The sequence below is a fragment of the Piliocolobus tephrosceles genome, chromosome 1, assembly GCF_002776525.5.
Source record: "Piliocolobus tephrosceles isolate RC106 chromosome 1, ASM277652v3, whole genome shotgun sequence".
Classification (NCBI taxonomy): domain Eukaryota; kingdom Metazoa; phylum Chordata; class Mammalia; order Primates; family Cercopithecidae; genus Piliocolobus; species Piliocolobus tephrosceles.
The window spans coordinates 194,499,832-194,517,857 of record NC_045434.1 but is presented as its reverse complement, the minus strand read 5'-3'; the positions used below and the strand labels follow the sequence as shown (position 1 = coordinate 194,517,857).

At 44.4% G+C, this 18,026-nt stretch overlaps 1 protein-coding gene across 5 annotated transcripts in view; it reads right to left on the bottom strand.

Annotated features, from left to right (window-relative positions):
* The window catches only part of EYA3 (EYA transcriptional coactivator and phosphatase 3), a 120,640-nt gene extending 116,248 nt beyond the window's left edge, over nt 1–4,392 (bottom strand). For 4 of the 5 annotated variants that reach the window (XM_023219475.2, XM_023219472.2, XM_023219477.2 and 1 more), the window contains exon 1: nt 4,220–4,384. The gene's annotated coding sequence lies outside the window, so the exon portion shown is untranslated. Of the gene's footprint in view, nt 1–4,219 lie in introns of all 5 variants that reach the window. The other variant, XM_023219473.2, reaches the window with a different exon arrangement.
* Between the last annotated feature and the right edge of the window lie 13,634 nt (nt 4,393–18,026).

Below are 18,026 nucleotides of genomic sequence, written 5' to 3'. Positions count from 1 at the left end.
TTTTTTTTTTTTTTTTGAGACCAGTCTCCCTCTGTTGCCCAGGGTGGAGTGCAGTAGCACGATCTCAGCTCACTGCAACCTCTGCCTCCCTGGTTCAAGCAATTCTCGTGCCTCAGCCTCCCGAGCAGCTGGGACTACAGGCACACGCTGCCACATCCAGCTAATTTTTTGTATTTTAGTAGAGATGGGGTTTCACCATGTTGCCCAGGCTGTTCTCAAATTCCTGAACTCAGGCAATCTGCACACCTCGGCCTCCCAAAGTGCTGACTATTCCTAATATTTTAAAATACACATTCCTATTTCGAACTATTCTTCCTCCATTTAAATCATACATGAGCTAAAGTATCCTGTTGTTACATGCAGAACAGAAATATCTTTTGAACAAGCTGCTACCTAAAAAGAAGTTCCATGAGCCTTTTATTTATAATTTAAACAAAATAAATGAAGTCATGAAAAAGCTTAGGCAGAGCACAGAAACCACAATGCTACAAGGTACAAGTGACAAGGACTTGTTGGAGGTATATTTTGTTTCTTAAATTTTCAAAACTACATCAGCCGCCTGTGGGTGGTGGCTCACACCTTAATTCCAGCACTTTGAGAGGCCAAGGCAGGCGGATTGCTTGAGTCCAGGAGTTTGAGATCAGCCTGGGAAACATGGTGAAACACTGCCTCTCCAAAAAAATTTAAAAATTAGCCAGGTGTGGTGGCATAAGTCTGTAGTCCCAGCTATTCTGGAGGCTGTGGGAGGATGGCTTCAGCCCAGGAGGTCGAGGCTACAGTGAGCCAAGATCGTGCCACTGCACTATAGCCTGGCCAACAGAGCAAGGTTTTTTTTTTTTTTTTTGAGACAAAAAAACAAACAAACAAAAAACTACATCTCCTTAAACATAGGATTCAAGGACCAAAAAACAAACAAAAAAATGTAAGACAAAGTACGCTAGCAAATAAAATGACAAAAAAGAACAAAAAATAATCAAACCAAACCAAAATAAGAAAACTTGGTAAGCATAAAGCTAATATACAGAAACATATTTTAAATTGAGCCCTTAGGGCTACAAACTAAAGTAGAAATTTTTATAGAAAATCAACAGTAATTTTTTTTCCTGAGCTTTAAAAACAAACACACATTAAGCTGTCTCTGGGTTTGTTTGTTTGTTTGTTTGGTTTGATTTCATTTGGCAGCTAGGCGGAGGGGCAGGCTTGAAGATCAGCAGCATGAACACAACTGCTTCAATGACAATACAGGACACTCATTTAATTAATGGCTTCAATGCAGAATATACAGGCCAAAGTCATTTTAGAAGAACAAAAGAGACTCCTAAAACTTTTCAACTTCTACTTCTGCACAAAACAGTTTCTTTCTCTAGTCCCTCTTTGAAGGTAAAATGACTTCGGCTTTGGATTTTAAAATCCGTGTCATAGATTTCCTATCCTAATAGTCTCATTCATATATGACATACATATACTGAAACGACCCACTAAATACTATATTGTGCTTTCCAGCCTATGGCTTTAATGGAATTAACACCCGCTACTCTGAGAGCACGTACGGGACTCAAAAAAAATGACCTTGGAAAAATGATTAACTGTTTAAGTTGTAATTTATTCATTTATTTTTTAAGAGACAGGGTCTCACTCTGTTGCCCTGTGGAGTGCAGTGTCGTGATCACAGCTCACTGTAACCTCAAAATCTTGGGCTCAAGCGATCCTCCAACCTCAACCTCCTGAGTAGTTGGGACTACAGGCGCACACCACTACACCAGGCTAATTTTGTCTATGTTGCCCAGGCTGGTCTTGAACTCCTGGCCAATCCTCCCACCTTGGCCTTCCAAAGTGCTGGGGATTATAGGTGTGAGCCACCATGCCAGACTTAAACCCTAATTTCTTTATGCTTTGTAAATAAAAGTGCCACTTCTTACTAGTGACAATGGTATATAATCTTTAAAAGTAGATTTTATTATTTTCTATTGTTTTGAAGACAGAGTGATTTCCCGTCATTTTTGGGGTTTAACGTTCTTATATTAATCTGCATTAATAAAGCTGGCATTCTCATGGCTTAAATGAAGCCCATAAACCTGAAGGTAAGGAAGCAGCTGGAGTAAGTCATACACATTGGGGTTAGTTTTGAAGGATGGAAAATAGTAAGGCCAGGTTGGACAGAAGCTAGAGCTAGGTAGTGGGGAGGAGGTACACATAAGAAACTTTCAAAGAGGCTTCGCTTAGCAGTTAGGTAAATCCTGAAAGCCAATTAGAAGGGTCCTTCTCTGTGGCTTCTAGGACTACCATGGCCAAACTCCAAAGTCCTTTGCTAAAAACAGCCGAAGAAAGCCCAATTTTGGAATAAGCCAAGGTCTATACACTCTCATATGTATATGTATCATATAATGAAGGACATTTTTCTATAGCTAATTAGCCAAAAGATAAGCAGGTGCTCAGAGCTGTATTTAAGTTCATACTGAAGTACTACTTTTTTTTTGGAGACGGAGTATCGCTCTGTCGCCCGGGCTGGAGTGCAGTGGCCTGATCTCAGCTCACTGCAAGCTCCGCCTCCCGGGTTTACGCCATTCTCCTGCCTCAGCCTCCGGAGTAGCTGGGACTACAGGCGCCCGCCACCTCGCCCGGCTAGTTTTTTGTATTTTTTAGTAGAGACGGGGTTTCACGGTGTTAGCCAGGATGGTCTCGATCTCCCGACCTCGTGATCCGCCCGTCTCGGCCTTCCAAAGTGCTGGGATTACAGGCTTGAGCCACCGCGCCCGGCCTGAAGTACTACATTTTAAAGCACAATTTATAGATTACAGAAACTGATCACACAAAAACCTCTGCAATCAAGTGCTAGATATACACCATAAACATGGGGAAAAAATGAAGATTATCCAAGACTATACTTTAGGATCAAGAAATTTGGGAAAGGGGGCACTAACCATTATTAAATGCAATTCTTTCATGTTATAAATGACTTTAAACCTCTAGGGAAATTTAAGAAAGGTGCCCTAAATCTCAAAATGAGAAAATGACAGTTTTACGACAAAGGTGGAAATGGTAAGGAAAAAAACCCACAAAAGTTAGAAGAATATTCTAAGCAATGTGCTTCTGAGTAATGTAATTCTAAGTAATATCTGGCTAATGAAGGAAGAGGAAGACAAGTAGAAAACTTAATAGGGTAAAAATGAAAAAACGCAAATGTGCATACTAAGTTTAAAAAAGATTACTTTGAAATTACTATAGTGAACTCTTCAGCAGAACACTTTTCGGTAACAACACAATAAATTCATATATCTGGGGCTAATGATCTCCTCGCAAACCCTGTCCTCTATCATCACAAGTGTCCTCTAAGAAACGTCCACGCCGAAAACAGAGCTGAACGTCCCAAAACATTCGCATTTTTGTCTCAGCTGTGCACATCCATTCTCATGGGAACACAAAACTGACAGAACGTCCTCATGACTTGTCAATTCACAAGATCGCGCCAGCCCAATCGCCAGCAGTACCGTGTGCCTGCCACCTGTTAGCTGCTCTTGAGAGAGCCCCAAAACTGAGGTAAAGCGAAGAACTAGGAACGCCTTTGTTGAACCCTAACTATGGAAGCTACTAGAGTTCAGTCTAACCCAGCGCCTTAAGGCAAAACTTCCCCCAGGCTGGGGAAGTCTTCCCATTTCGGGGCTTTGGCAAAGCCCTTCTCTAGCTAAGGACTGGCAGGAGAACCCTAGGAGAAGCACTGTCACCTACTGGTCCCAGGAGGAATGATCAAAGGTGAAGAAAGTTGGGGGACAAGGACCTAGGACCCTAGAGAGAGGCTCAGTTTCTCAGTGGTGAAGAGTGAGCACAATTAGAAGGTGGGCCGTCTCGCCGGGTGAAAGAACGCTGAGATCCCAGATCAGGGGTAGGGGAAAAGAGGTGCTAAAAGAAGGGAGGGGGAGAAAAAAGGAGAGGCAGTGGCTGAGAGAAGCTCTGAGATGTAAGGCAAGAAACCGAGGTTGGAAAGGGGCTGATGAGGCTGAGGAAAAACAGCAAGGCGAGAGATGCACAGAAGCGCGAGAAGGCTAAGCTGAGGTGAATAAGGCGAGGCCAGCGTGAAGGAAAGGGCTGAGGTGAGTGAAGCACTGCAGGGACAAGGGACAGGCGAATAGACTCCCACACACAAGGACCGAGGCAGAACGCTAGACCTTTCAGGCCGTGCTCAACCGGCTGCGCTCAAACCCTGTCGGCAGCGGAGACTCACCCAAAGGCTGTAAAAGTCCCACAGCAGGACATGGAGACCAGTCCAGACCCACAGTAGAACCAAGCGAGCGGAGGAAACCGCGGCGTTAGTGTGACCCGGATGCGCATCCCTAGGAACCGGAAGTAAGCGGCCAGAGTCCCCTCACGATCCACACCTCGTTCCACTAGAAGCCTCTGGGCGCATGTGTTGAGTCTGACCGGGCGGGGAAGCGCCTAGGCTCCGCCCATTCCGCCGGCACTGCGAGACCCGCTCATGGCCACGCCCCTCTCGATGCCACTTAGACGGCAGCTTCTGCGTGAGCCCCAGGCAGTCCCGATGGTGCTATAGCCTTCACTTTTAAGGAGGTCTTTAAAAATGCGCGTAATCCCTACCTCGGTAAAAAGAACGTGAGAAGTGCTAGGTGCATTTGGTAGATTTAGAAAAACTATGGGAAGGAGAATGAGTGGGAAGTTTTGGAGGACATTTGGGAGGCTAGCCCAAGGTGATCTTTTTTCTTTGTTCTTTTTCTTTTTTCTTTTCTTTTTTTTTTTTTTGAGATGGAGTTTCGCTCTTGTTGCCCAGGCTGGAGTGCAGTGGCGCCATCTCAGCTCACTGCAACCCCCGCCTTCCGGGTTCAAGTGATCCTCCCACCTCAGCCTCCCGAGTAGCTAAGACTACCAGTGCTCACCACCACGTCTGACTAATTTTTGTATTCTTCGGTACGGACGGGGTTTTGCCATGTTGCCCAGGCTGGTCTCCAACTCTGGAGCTCAGTTGATCTGCCCCCCTCGGCCTCCCAAAGTGCTGGGATTACAGGCGTGAGCCATTGCACCTGACCGCAAGGTGATCTTTTTATCCCCAAATTTAGTTTATTCTTAATATTATATTAAGCTTACAACTCACTTCGTGCACACTGTTTTCAGAAACAAAATCCTTAAATGTTTTGTTAATTTTAAATTACAACCCAAGTATGGGCTAGAAGCAAGGTTGAATTCAGGCTTTGTGGAGACTTGACGTTTATTCAATTTTGGGGCCTCTTTAAAACAATCAAGGCCAGGCGCAATGGCTCATGCCTGAAATCCTAGCGCTTTGGGAGGCCGAGGTCGGCGGGTTGCTTGAGCCCAGGAGTTGGAGATCACCCTGGACAACAAAGTTAGACCCTGTCTCTACAAAAGAAAGCAAAACAACAACAACAACAAAAAAAAAAAAAAAAAAACAGAAAAATTAGCCAGGTGTGGTGACACGCATCTGACTGAGCCCGGGAGGTAGAGGCTGCTGTGAGTTACGGTTATGCTACTGCACTCCAGCCTGGGCAACAGAGTGAGATGCTGTCAAAAAAAAAAAAACAAAACAAAACAAAAAAACCCCAAAATTACAAATACAATATTAGATATAAAAGTGAACCTTTTATAATGAGAAAAAATAAAAACATTTTTATTAGCTCACAAATACCACAAATAACAAAATCCAGAAAACACTATTTTCTACATTTTTTGACTGTATATTTGATCACCTCTTCCGATGACAATATACTAAGCAACATCATTTTCTAAGATCCTTAACTCCTCTCTCATATCCCACATCTACTCCATCAGCAAGTTCTGCAAGATCTGCCTTCAAAATCTGTCCAGAATCTGACCATTTACTGCCTCCGTTGGTATAAACCAGTCAGTCAGTGACTGTGAGTGCCCTATTTATACCCGTGCCTTCCCACAATCTTTTTTTTTTTTTTTTTCAGATGGAGTCTCCCTCTGTCACCCAGGCTGGAGTGTAGTGGCCTGATCTCAGCTCACTGCAACCTCCGCCTCCTGGGTTCTACTGCCTCAGCCTCCTGAATAGCTGGGATTACAGGTGCCTGACAGCACACCCGGCTAATTGTTACATTTTTAATAGAGACGGGGTTTTGCCATGTTGGCCAGGTTGGTCTTGAACTCCTGGCCTCAAGTGATCCGCCCACCTCAGCGTCCCAAAGTGCTGGGATTACAGGCGTGAGCCTCCATGCCCGGCCCCCACAATCTATTAATATGGTAGCAATGGGCTCCTATTAAAACCCTAATTAGATCATGTCCCTCCTCCAATGCATTCCTATTTCAGAGTGAAAACCAAAATCCTTATATTGGCCTACAGGACCCTCAAGATTTGACACCTCCAGTACAACTCTGCTCTAACCTCAACTCCTACTCCTGTCATCCTTCCCCTTAAAGCACACTGGATTCTGCCTTTCCTCAAACCTGCAGGTAGGCTCGGGGCCTTTGTGCTTTTTAATCCGTCTGCCTGGAGTGCTCTTCCCCCAGATACCTGCATCATTCACCCACTCACCTCATTTACATCTTTATTCACATGTCACTTTCTCAATGAGATCTTCCCTGACACTACATTTCAAATTGGAACACTACCATCCTCCTTGTACTTTCCCATCCAACAAGTTGCTTGTAAATTTGGCTTAGTGTCTCTCTCCCCCTACCAGAATGTAAGCTCTATGAGTCCATGGATGTTTGTCCAATTTGTTCACGGATGTTTTTCAGCACCAGAATGGAGCCTGGTACATTGTAGGCACTCAGTAAATGTTTGTTGAATGGAAGGCTAAATTGCTCATTTACTTTGCTTTTCCTGGTCTGAAAACCCTGCAAACTGAGCCACCAACTCCACCAGAGGGAGCCCATGAGTAACCAATGCAATAGCCCCAGAAAGGTTATGCCTAAAGTATTTACATACATATACACGCTGTTTAAGGACAGGAATATGTTCTGAGAAATGCCTCATTAGGTACTTTCATCATTGTATGAAGATCGTAAAATGGACTTATACACACCTAAGCTATATGGTATAACCTATTCCTCCTAGGATACAAACACAATGGCATGTATTTGTGTATTTAAACATCTAAAAAACATAGAAAAGGTACAGTAAAAATATTATATAATCTTATGGGACCACCATCATATATGTATTCTAACATTTACCAAAATATCATTATGTGGCAGCTATGATTCTAAAACAGAGCTACAAGACAGCATGCAGATTCCTCCCCAGAGCAGAAGCTGTACCTTGCTGGCACTCCAGTGTCTTTACAGTCATTTAAGAATAAAATCCAGGCCGGGCGCGGTGGCTCACGCCTGTAATCCCAGCACTTTGGGAGGCCAAGGCGGGTGGATCACGAGGTCAGGAGATAGAGACCATCCTGGCTAACACAGTGAAACCCCGTTTCTACTAAAAATACAAAAAAATTACCCAGGCCTGGTGGCGGGCGCCTGTAGTCCCAGCTACTCGGGAGGCTGAGGCAGGAGAATGGTGTGAACCTGGGAGGCGGAGCTTGCAGTGAGCCGAGATCATGCCACTGCACTCCAGCCTGGGCAACAGAGACTCCGTCTCAAAAAAAAAAAAAGAATAAAATCCAGGCCGGGCACGGTGGCTTACGCCTTAATCCCAGCACTTTGGGAGGCCGAGGCAGGTGGATCACAATGTCACGAGATCGAGACCATCCTGGCCAACATGGTGAAACCCCGTCTCTACTAAAAATACAAAATAGCCGGGCATGGTGGCGCATGCCTGTAATCCCAGCTTCTCGGGAGGCAAGAGAATTGCTTGAACCAGGACCCGGGAGACAGAGGTTGCAGTAAACTGAGATCGTGCCACTGCACTCCAGCCTGAGCTACAGAGCAAGACTCCATCTCAAAAAAAAAGAATAAAATCCAAAGGCTGAGCACGGTGGCTCCCACCTGTAATCCTAGCACTTTGGGAGGCTGAGGCAGGCAGATCACCTGAGGTCAGGAGTTCAAGATCAGCCTGGCCAATATGGTGAAACCTCATCTCTACAAAACATACAAAAATTAGCCAGGTGTGGTGGCAGGCACCTGTAGTCCCAGCTACTCAGCAGGCTAAGACATGAGAATTGCAGGAGGCAGAGCTTGCAGTGAGCTGAGATGGCACCACTGCACTGCAGCCTGGGCGACAGAGTGAGAGACTCCGTCTCGAAAAATAAACAAATATATAAAAATAAAGTAAAATAATAAAAATAAGACCTCTAATTTATATATTTCCATTTTGAAAAGACATGATGAATGTATGATCAGTGTTTTATAAGAGTTATTAATTTAAACCCTCCTGATTGACGTATATGAAGTACAATGGTCTGGATTTTATTTCTGTTGATGTTCTATATTGTACTTGAGGCAATTTCTTATGATATATATGATCGTTGAGCTTCTAAAAGCAATCTGTAGTTGGTAGGATTGTAAAATGGCGCAACCTTATGGAAAGCAATATGGTGGTTCCTGAAAAAAATTGAAAATAGAACTAATGTATGATCCAGCAATCCCCTTCTGGGTATGTATCCCTAAGAATTGAAAGCAGGATCTCCAAGAGATATTTGCACACCCATGTTCACAGCAGCACTATTCACAATAGCTAAGAGATGGAAGCAACCCAAATGTCCATTGATGGATGAATGTATAAACACATTTGGTATACATATAATGGAATACTATGCAACCTTAAAAAGGCAGGAAATTCTGTCTGGGTGCAGTGGCTCACGCCTGTAATCCCAACACTTTGGGAGGCTGAGGCGGGCAGATCACAAGGTCAAGAGATCAAGACCATCCTGGCCAACATGGTGAAACCTTGTCTCTACTAAAAATACAAAAATTAGCTGGACGTGGTGGCAGGCACCTGTAGTCCCAGCTACTTGGGAGGCTGAGGCAGGAGAATCGATTGAACCTGGGAGGCGGAGGTTGCAGTGAGCCGAGATCAAGCCATTGCATTCCAGCAGCCTGGGCAACAAGAGCAAAACTCAAAAAAAAAGAAAGAAGAGTATCAGCAATATCACCAATACACATGCCTGTAGTCTCAGCTACTCAGGAGGCTGAGGTGGAAGAATTGCTTGACCCCAGGAGTTCGAGTCTGCAGTGACCTATGGTTGCGCCACTACACTCCAGCCTGGGTGACAGAGTGAGACCCTGTCTCAAAAACGAAACAAAACGAAAACACCACAAATCAGGCTAAACTCTCTGCCCTTATGGAGCTCACATTCTAATCAATCCATAGACAGAAATGTGTGTTGAATATGTTCAACTGGGACTTAACACTTTCCTGCTTCATTCTAGTGAACCTTCTCATACTGCAGAGGTGGAATTTTATAAATGGCATTTCACAGGCTTCCATCCATGTAGAATTCTGGGTAAGAACTAGATATGGTCCATTAGATGTATTTAGGTAAGATTTGTAAGGGAGAAATGAGGAAGAAGCCATTTCCTGCACTCGGCTGTTTCTGTTGGCCAATATGATCATTGCTGGAGACGTGAGGTTTTTGCGCAGCAGAATATCAGTTTGTTTTGTTTTGAGAAGAAGTTTCGCTCTTGTCTTCCAGGCTGGAGTGTAATGACACAATCTCAGCTCACTGCAACCTCCACCTTCCAGGTTCAAGCAATTCTCCTGCCTCAGCCTCTGAAGTAACTGGGATTACAGGCACCTGCCACCACACCCGGCTAATCTTTATATTATTTGAGACGGAGTCTCTCTCTGTCCCCCAGGCTGGAGTGCAGTGGCGCGATCTGCAATCACTGCAAGCTCTGCCTCCCAGGTTCACGCCATTCTCCTGCCTCAGCTTCCCAAGTAGCTGGGACTACAGGCACCTGCCACTACGCCCGGCTAATTTTTTGTATTTTTAGTAGAGACGGGGTTTCACCATGTGAACCAGGATGGTCTCGATCTCCTGATCTCGTGATCTGCCCACCTCGGCCTCCCAAAGTGCTGGGATTACAGGCGTGAGCCACCGTGCCCGGCCAATTTTTATATTCTTAGTAGAGATGGGGTTTCACCACGTTGGCCAGGCTGGTCTTGAACTCCTGACCTCAAGTGATCCACCCGCCCCAGCCTCCCAAAGTGCTGGGATTACAGGTATGAGCCACCACTCCCAGCCCAGAATTTCCGTTTCTAGTCTCTCTGAGTCTTGAAAAGTAGTAGCAGTAATAGACCGGGCGCGATGGCTCACAACTGGAATCCCAGCACTTTGGATGGATCTCTTGAGGCCAGGAGTTCAAGACCAGCCTGGCCAACATGGCAAAACCCTGTCTCTACCGAAAATACAAAAATTAGCCAGGCGTGGTGGCTGAGGAGCAAGAATCGCTTGAACCTGGGAGACAGATGTTGTAGTGAGCTGAGATAGCACCACTGCACTCCGGCCTGGGTAACAGAGTAAGACTCTGTCTTCAAAAAAAAAAAAAAAAAATGAATGAATGAAAGGTACTAGCAGCAATGATGGCTTGCAAAAACAGTACTTACCCAGTCCTAACTTTCTTCTTCTTTTTTTTTTTTTTTTTTTTGAGAGTCCCACTCTGTTTCCCAGGCTGGAGTGCAGTGGTGCAATCTCAGTTCACTGCAACCTCCACCTCCCAGGTTCAAGCAATTTTCCTGTCTCAGCCTCCTGAGTACCTGGGACTACAGGCATGCACCACCATGCCTTACTAATTTTTGTATTTTTAGTAGAGATGGGGTTTCACCATATTGGCCAGGCTGGTCTTGAACTCCTAACCTCACATGATCCGCCCGCCTCGGCCTCCCAAAGTGCTAGGATTATAGACGTGGGCCACCGCACCCAGCCTACTATATATTATTTAGACCAGTAATTCTCAAAGTTTGGTCTGGGGACCTCCTGGAGACCTCCAAGACACTAACAGGGAGTAAGTGAAATCAAAACTACTTTAAAAATGATACTAACTCATTATTTGCCTTTTTCACTCTCATTCTTTCAAAGGTGTGGTGGAATTTTCCAGGGACTATATGCTGATTCATTGCTAATGGCTAATGGAATGTGTGTTGGTATATTCTTGCATTTTCAAGCTTCTTCAGTTTTAATTTCTAAAAGAGAAAATATAAATAGCTATAATCCATATAAACAAAAGCTCTTTGGGGTCACCAGTAATTTTTTTTTTTCTTCTTGATAGGTGTCTCTTTCTGTTGCCCAGGCTGGAGTGCAATGGCATGATCTCAGCTCACTGCAACCTCTGCCTCCTGGGTTCAAGCGATTATCATGCCTCAGTCTCCTGAGTAGCCGGGATTACAGGCACATGCCACCGCATCTGGCTAATTTTTTTGTTTTTGTTGTTTTTTAGCAGGGATGGGGTTTCACCATATTGGCCAGGCTGGTCTCAAACTTGTGACCTCAAGTGATCCACCGACCTCGGTCTCCCAAAGTGCTGGGATTACAGGCGTGAGCCACTGTGCCCAGCCATAGGGGTTACAAGTAATTTTTAACAGCATTAAGGGATCCTGATATCAAAACATTTGAGAACTACTGACCTAAGTCATTGTGTATATTCATTCTTGTACTATTTGCAGTGGCCCCACTTTGTCCATTTCCGGATGCCTGATTCCCACACATGGCTATACCCATGCCATGTTCAACACTCTCCTACCAGGATGCCTTTCATTTTGATTAACACACTTCAGACAGTATCTTGCACACAACCAGTAACAGCTGCTTTGGCATAGCCCTGGGACTCCGCATAACTGAGAACTGTCCTCATGGCCAGCACAAGACCCACAGACCTGCTGGTGCTGGATTATCTTTTCTGGCTGACTCATCTGGGATACCTGGTTTCTGTCCCTGCCTTTGCCCTATTGAGCACTAGACTGACCCAGCAGTTGTCAGCTGCCCACATTTAAGCTGAGTTAGCAGGGTTAGTGGGGGCCCGTATCCCTGTCCAATTCCAGAGAGTGAGTTGTGTCAAACTTAGGTTGCTTGGAAGTTTCCTGCCAACCACATAATGGATTCATATTTGCTTTTAATCATGGCTATACCGGCCGGGTGCCGTGGCTAATACCTGTTATCCCGGCACTTTGGGAGGCCAAGGTGGGTGGATCACTTGAGATCAGGAGTTTGAGCCCAGCCTGGCCAACACGGTGAAACCCTGTCTCTACTAAAAATACAAAACCTAGCCAGGCATGGTGGCACATGCCTGTAGTCCCAGCTACTCTCTACTCGGGAGGCTGAGGCAAAAGAATCGCTTGAACCCAGGAGGCAGAGGTTGCAGTGAGCAGGATCATGCCAGTGCACTCCAGCCTGGGCAACAGAGCTAGATTCCATCTCAAAAAAAAAAAAAAAAATTTGTGGCTCTCCCTTCCCCCCCAAGAATGCCATTATCTGTGTATTTACAGCTGTTATCCCAGCACTTTGGGAGGCTGAGGTGGGCGAATCCCCCGAGGTCAGGAGTTCAAGACCAGCCTGGCCAACATGGCGAAACCCCATCTCTACTAAAAATACAAAAACTAACCAGGCATGGTGGCGCATGCCTGTAATCCCAGCTGCTCAGGAGGCTGAAGCAAGTGAATTTCTTGAACTTGGGAAGCAGAGGTTGCAGTGAGCCAAGATCACACCATTGCACTCCAACTTGGGCAACACATCAAGACTCTGTCTCAAAAAAAAACAAAAAACAACAACAAAAAAATTAACTGTTAATAATGGATGTTTCTTGTGGATAGAAGGGACCATGTCATACATTCTGTCAACTTTGCTTTCGTTTTCTTTCTTTCTTCTTCTTCCCCCATAGTAAGAATGTATAGACTTTCAAGGACTCTGGAAATAGATTGCATGTTTGAATCCTGGCTCTCCCACTTATAGTTGTGTGCATTTGGACAGGTCGAGTATTGCTCAGTGCCTCAGTTTTCACACGTGTAAAATGGAGATTTAAAACAGCATGGGCTGTGCGCGGTGGCTCACGCCTGTAATCCCAGCACTTTGGGAGGCCAAGGCAAGTGGATCACATAAGGTGAGGAGTGGCCTAGCCAACATGGTGAAACCTCGTCTCTACTAAAAATACAAAAATTAGCTGGGTGTGGTGGTACATGCCTGTAACCCCAGCTACTCGGGAGGCTGAGGCACGAGAATCTCTTGAACCCAGGAGGCAGAGATTGCAGTGAACTGAGATCGCTCCACTGCACTCCAGCCTGAGCAACAGAGCAAAACTCTGCTGAAAAATAAATAAATAAAAATGAAATTTCAAATAAAATTTAAATGCACCAAAAAAAGAAGATTTTTTTAAAAGCCTTTATCTCATAGAGTTAAACAACAAACATATGTAAAGTGTTTAGAATTATGACAGATACATACATATGTAAGTGATTAAAAATCAGAAAACAATGGACTTACAGAAGCTATACTATGAGCCAGACATGGTGGCTCACGCCTGTAATCCCAACAGTTTGGGAGGCCGAGACGGGTGGATCTCTTGAGGCCAGAAGTTCAAGACCAGCCTGGCCAACATGGTGAAATCCTGTCTCCACTGAAAATACAAAAATTAGCTGGGTGTGGTGGCAGGTGCCTGTAATCCCAGAATGAGGCAGGAGAATCGCTTGAACCTAGAAGGCAGAGGTTGCAGTGAGCCGAGATCGCACCATCGCACTCCAGCCTCGGCGACAAGAGCGAAACTCCGTCTCAACAACAACAACAAAATCTATACTATGAAGCTTTCGTTGAGTATAGAGATGTAGAAAAAAATTATAATAAATCTCAAAGACCTGATGTTTATCAGGAAACTTGAGATGCTATTTGCCTAATTGCTTTAGAGAATGCCAAGCGCTTAATTATCCAGCCTGCTTTGTTTAAAAAGACAAAGCCGAGGGTTAGTGAATTTCTGCATAAGAGTTACCATAAAATTTAAGATACATCTAAAAGAATTCTGAACTATGTCATCATAAAAATAGACTAAGTCTTTTAATTAAAAAGACAAAGAGCTTTTCTATACTATTGAAATGCTTGTTTTAATAATCCCAGGGAGTATTTACTTGTAATCCTGAGGCTATTAATTTTTATTATAGGAAACTACATTTTTAAAAGAATGTTTGTTATAGGAAATGGTGGTTATTCATTCAAAGCTATAAACTATGTTCGTTTTGGAAGGTTAATTTTACTCCAATTTGGTGATAAATTAACCCACTCAGTATGAGCTCACTAATCTAAATCTAATTAACTTGGCCAGCATAAAAGTCTACACTGATTCTCTTAAATTTGAGAATACATCTAAATACATTCCTTCATGTTAAAAAAAGTTTAAAAAGTTATAAGAAAATAAATATAAGACTCAAATAAATTAACTTTAAAGAGCAATGCAGGCCGGGTGCAGTGGCTCACACCTGTAATCCCAGCACCTCGGGAGGCCAAGGCAGGTGGGTCACTTGAGGTCAGGCATTCAAGACCAGCCTGGCCAACATGGTGAAACCCCATCTCTACTACAAATACAAAAATTAGCTGGACGTGGTGGCGCATGCCTGTAGTCCCAGCTACTCGGGAGGCTGAGACAGGAGAATGGCTTGAACCTGGGAGGTAGAAGTTGCAGTGAGCCGAGATCACACCATTGCCACCCAGCCTGGGTGACAGATCAAGACTCTGTCTCAAAAAAAAAAAAAAAAAAAAAGAGCAATGCAGAGAATGAAATTCTGTTATGTGCTACAACATGGCTGAAACTTGAAAACATTATGCTAAGTGAAATAAGCCAAATACAAAGGGACAAATATTATATGATTCCACTTACACGAGGTACCTAAAATAGGCAAATTCATAGATACAGACGGTAGAATAAAGGTTCCCAGGAGCTACAGGTAAGAAGTAATGGAGGGTTACTGTTTAGTGGTACAGAGTTTTAGTTTGTGATGATAAAAAAGTTCCAGAAATTGGCCGGGTGCTGTGGCTCAAGCCTGTAATCCCGGCACTTTGGGAGTCTGAGGCAGGCAGATCACGAGGTCAAGAGGCTGAGACCATCCTGGCCAAGATGATGAAACCCTGTCTCTACTAAAAACACAAAAATTAGCTGGCTGTGGTCGTGCACGCCTATAGTCCCAGCTACTCAGGAGGCTGAGGCAGGAGAATTGCTTGAACCCGGGAGGTGGAAGTTGCGGTGAGCCGAGATCGCGCCGTTGCACTCCAGCCTGGCGACAGAACGAGACTCCATCTCAAAAAAAAAAAAAAAGTTCAGAAATTGACAGTGGTGATAATTGTACAACACTATAAATGTACTTAATGCCACAGATTTGTACACTTTAAAATCGTTAAAACTGTAATCTTATGCATATTTTACCATAATAAAAAATACTGTACCAAAAAAATATAAAATTTTTTACACAACTAGCCTGAGCTCTTCAAAATGTCAACATCATGAAAAATCCACAAATGTAGGGGATTTAGACTAAAAGAGAGTAAAGAGACCCAATAACCAATCGCAAGGAGTGAACTTTGATACAATCCTGATTTGGGAAAAAGTCTACAAAATACATTCTTAGGCCGGGCATGATGGCTCACGCCTATAATCCCAGCACTTTGGGAGGCCGAGGCGGGTGGATCACAAGGCCAGGAGTTCGAGACCAGCCTGATCAACATGGTGAAACCCCATCTCTTCTAAAAATACAAAAATTAGCCAAGTGTGGTGGCGCATGCCTGTAATCCCAGCTACTCAGGAGGCTGAGGCAGGAGAATTGCTTGAACCTGGTAGGCAGAGGTTGCAGTGAGCCAAGATCGTGCCACTGCACTCCAACCTGGGCGACAGAGCAAGACTCCATCTCAAAAAAAAAAAAAAAAATTCTTATAACAATCGAGGAAATTTGAAAATGAACTAGCAATTAGAAGGTATTATGAGGCAGGGTATGGTGGCTCACCCTCTAATCCCAGCATTTTTGGAGGCCAAGGCTGGAGGATTGCTTGAGCCTAGGAGTTCAAGACCAGCCTAGGCAACATAGCAAGACCCTGTCTCTACAAATAATACAAAATAAAAAAATTAGCTAGGCATGGTGGCATGCACCTGTGGTCCCAGCTACTCAGGGGGCTGAGGCAGGAGGACCACCTGAATCTAGAGGTTGAGGCTGCAGTGAGTCATGATTGCACCACTGCACTTCCAGCCTGGGCGACAGAGTGAGACCCTGTTTCAAAACAAAACAAAACAAACAAACAAAACTTCCTGCTACCTACATCCCCGGAGCTACCCTGTGTGCTCTTTCTGAGGCTTGACTTTCAGCTTCCCTTCGGTAAGCTATCCCATATCTTTCCAATAAAATATTTTTGTTGTTGCTGTTATTAAGACCAGAATTGGTCACTGATGTTTTCAATCAATGAACCATGGCTGACCCAATGTTGTATCTATAAAAGACATAGAAAATCGGCATAGTGAAAATTCCTAGCATAAAAAAATCTATTGCTTTTATCTGACAGTTTAATATTCTCCAGGCAAGACACAAATTACAACTTTGTGAAATGAGCTGTGAACAACAAAACTAATAAAAATCATTCAGAGGTGAAACGAAAGGTGAGAGAGGCATTACATGTACTCTGCCTCTGGAATACAATTCCGCTTCCCTACCAAAGAAGGCGATGGGGAGGCAAAGGAAGCGGAAAGCAGAAAAAGCTTCTTCGGCTCCCTTAAATAGGAATCTGGCAATAATCTGGCTGCTATTTACTAGCATGCACCATCCGAGGCACCATGTTAATCCTTCATATGCAGCACCTCACTGACTTCTCCCAAGGGCACAATTACTATCTATCATTTGGCTATATATATTCTGATTCTCTCCACTTTACAGAAAACTGGGGCTCAAGGTTGTTAAACCATTAAGTCGAAGTCCCAGAGGTGGGAAGGGCAGGATCCAAACATAAGTGTGTGACTCCAGCGCTGGGGTAGGAGCACCTTGAAGGTGAAAGAGCCCAGAAAGCTGCAGCTTCCTAGTCCAGCCTCACGTCAGCACCCCTGAGACCTAAGCTCCTCCCACTCAGATTCCTGAGCCAATCTGGAGAGAGGCCAATGGATATTGATATTGATACACTCTGCATCCCTCCACCCTCTCTGGACCCAAGAGCTTTGTTTGCAAACTTCGTACAAAGCACTCAACTGCTAGCTTCCGAGGTTCCCATGAGTCACCTCTGCTGCCTGAAGATCTGGGTCTGGATGAGCCCTAGCCACCCCTATGCCCCACCCTCCCAAGTTATCGCACTTTGTAAGCCCTGCTTCTCCAGGTTTGTGTCATTTACCGGGGCTAGATTTCTCCCATTCTCATTCTCCGAGACTTAGGAAAGCCTAGTGGTTACATTTAACCAACTAGGTTTATACAGCAACCCTACTAAAAAGTCATGGTTATCATTTCTATTTTTAGGTTGAGGAGCCTGAAGATGAAGAATTTTACACACAGAAGCACAGACTTTGGTCTGCTTCACCACTGCTTCTGTGTGTAAGATTTAGTTGGGGTTGCTGTGAGGATGAAATGCACTAACCTATATCACGTGTGTGTGTGTGTGTGTGTGTGTATTACAGTGCCTGGCACCTTGTAAGCACTCAGTAAACAATAGTTGCTATTCTCATTACTTTCATTGTTCATTGTTATCCCCACACTATACTCTGTCCAGACTAACTCTCATCCCCATCTTCTGATTAGGGGCCTAGATCTCCTGCCTTTTCTTGTCAATACATATTTTTTTTCTCTCTAGAAGTGAATCCCAACCCTGGGAGGACTCCCAGGTCACTGATGAGTCTTCTTCTATTACACAGAACTCCCAGAATCAGGAGTTTGGCCTGCCCGACTTTTTCATTTATTAAACTTATTTCTGAGTGGATTTTTGTTGTGATGCTCACCAATTTTCATCTAGGACTTGAATGTAGGTAGTAGCCCCTGGGAGAATCAATGAAGGATGGGGGTTCATGGGCTGCGGTTAGAGGCTGGACTCTCAAGTTAGCTGGGCCTGACTTGACCCTTGCTGGCTGTGCTTCAGTTTCCTCAGCAATAAAATGGGGAGTTTTGGTCAGGTGCAGTGGCTCACGCCTGTAATCCCAACACTTTGGGAGGCCAAGGCTGGCGG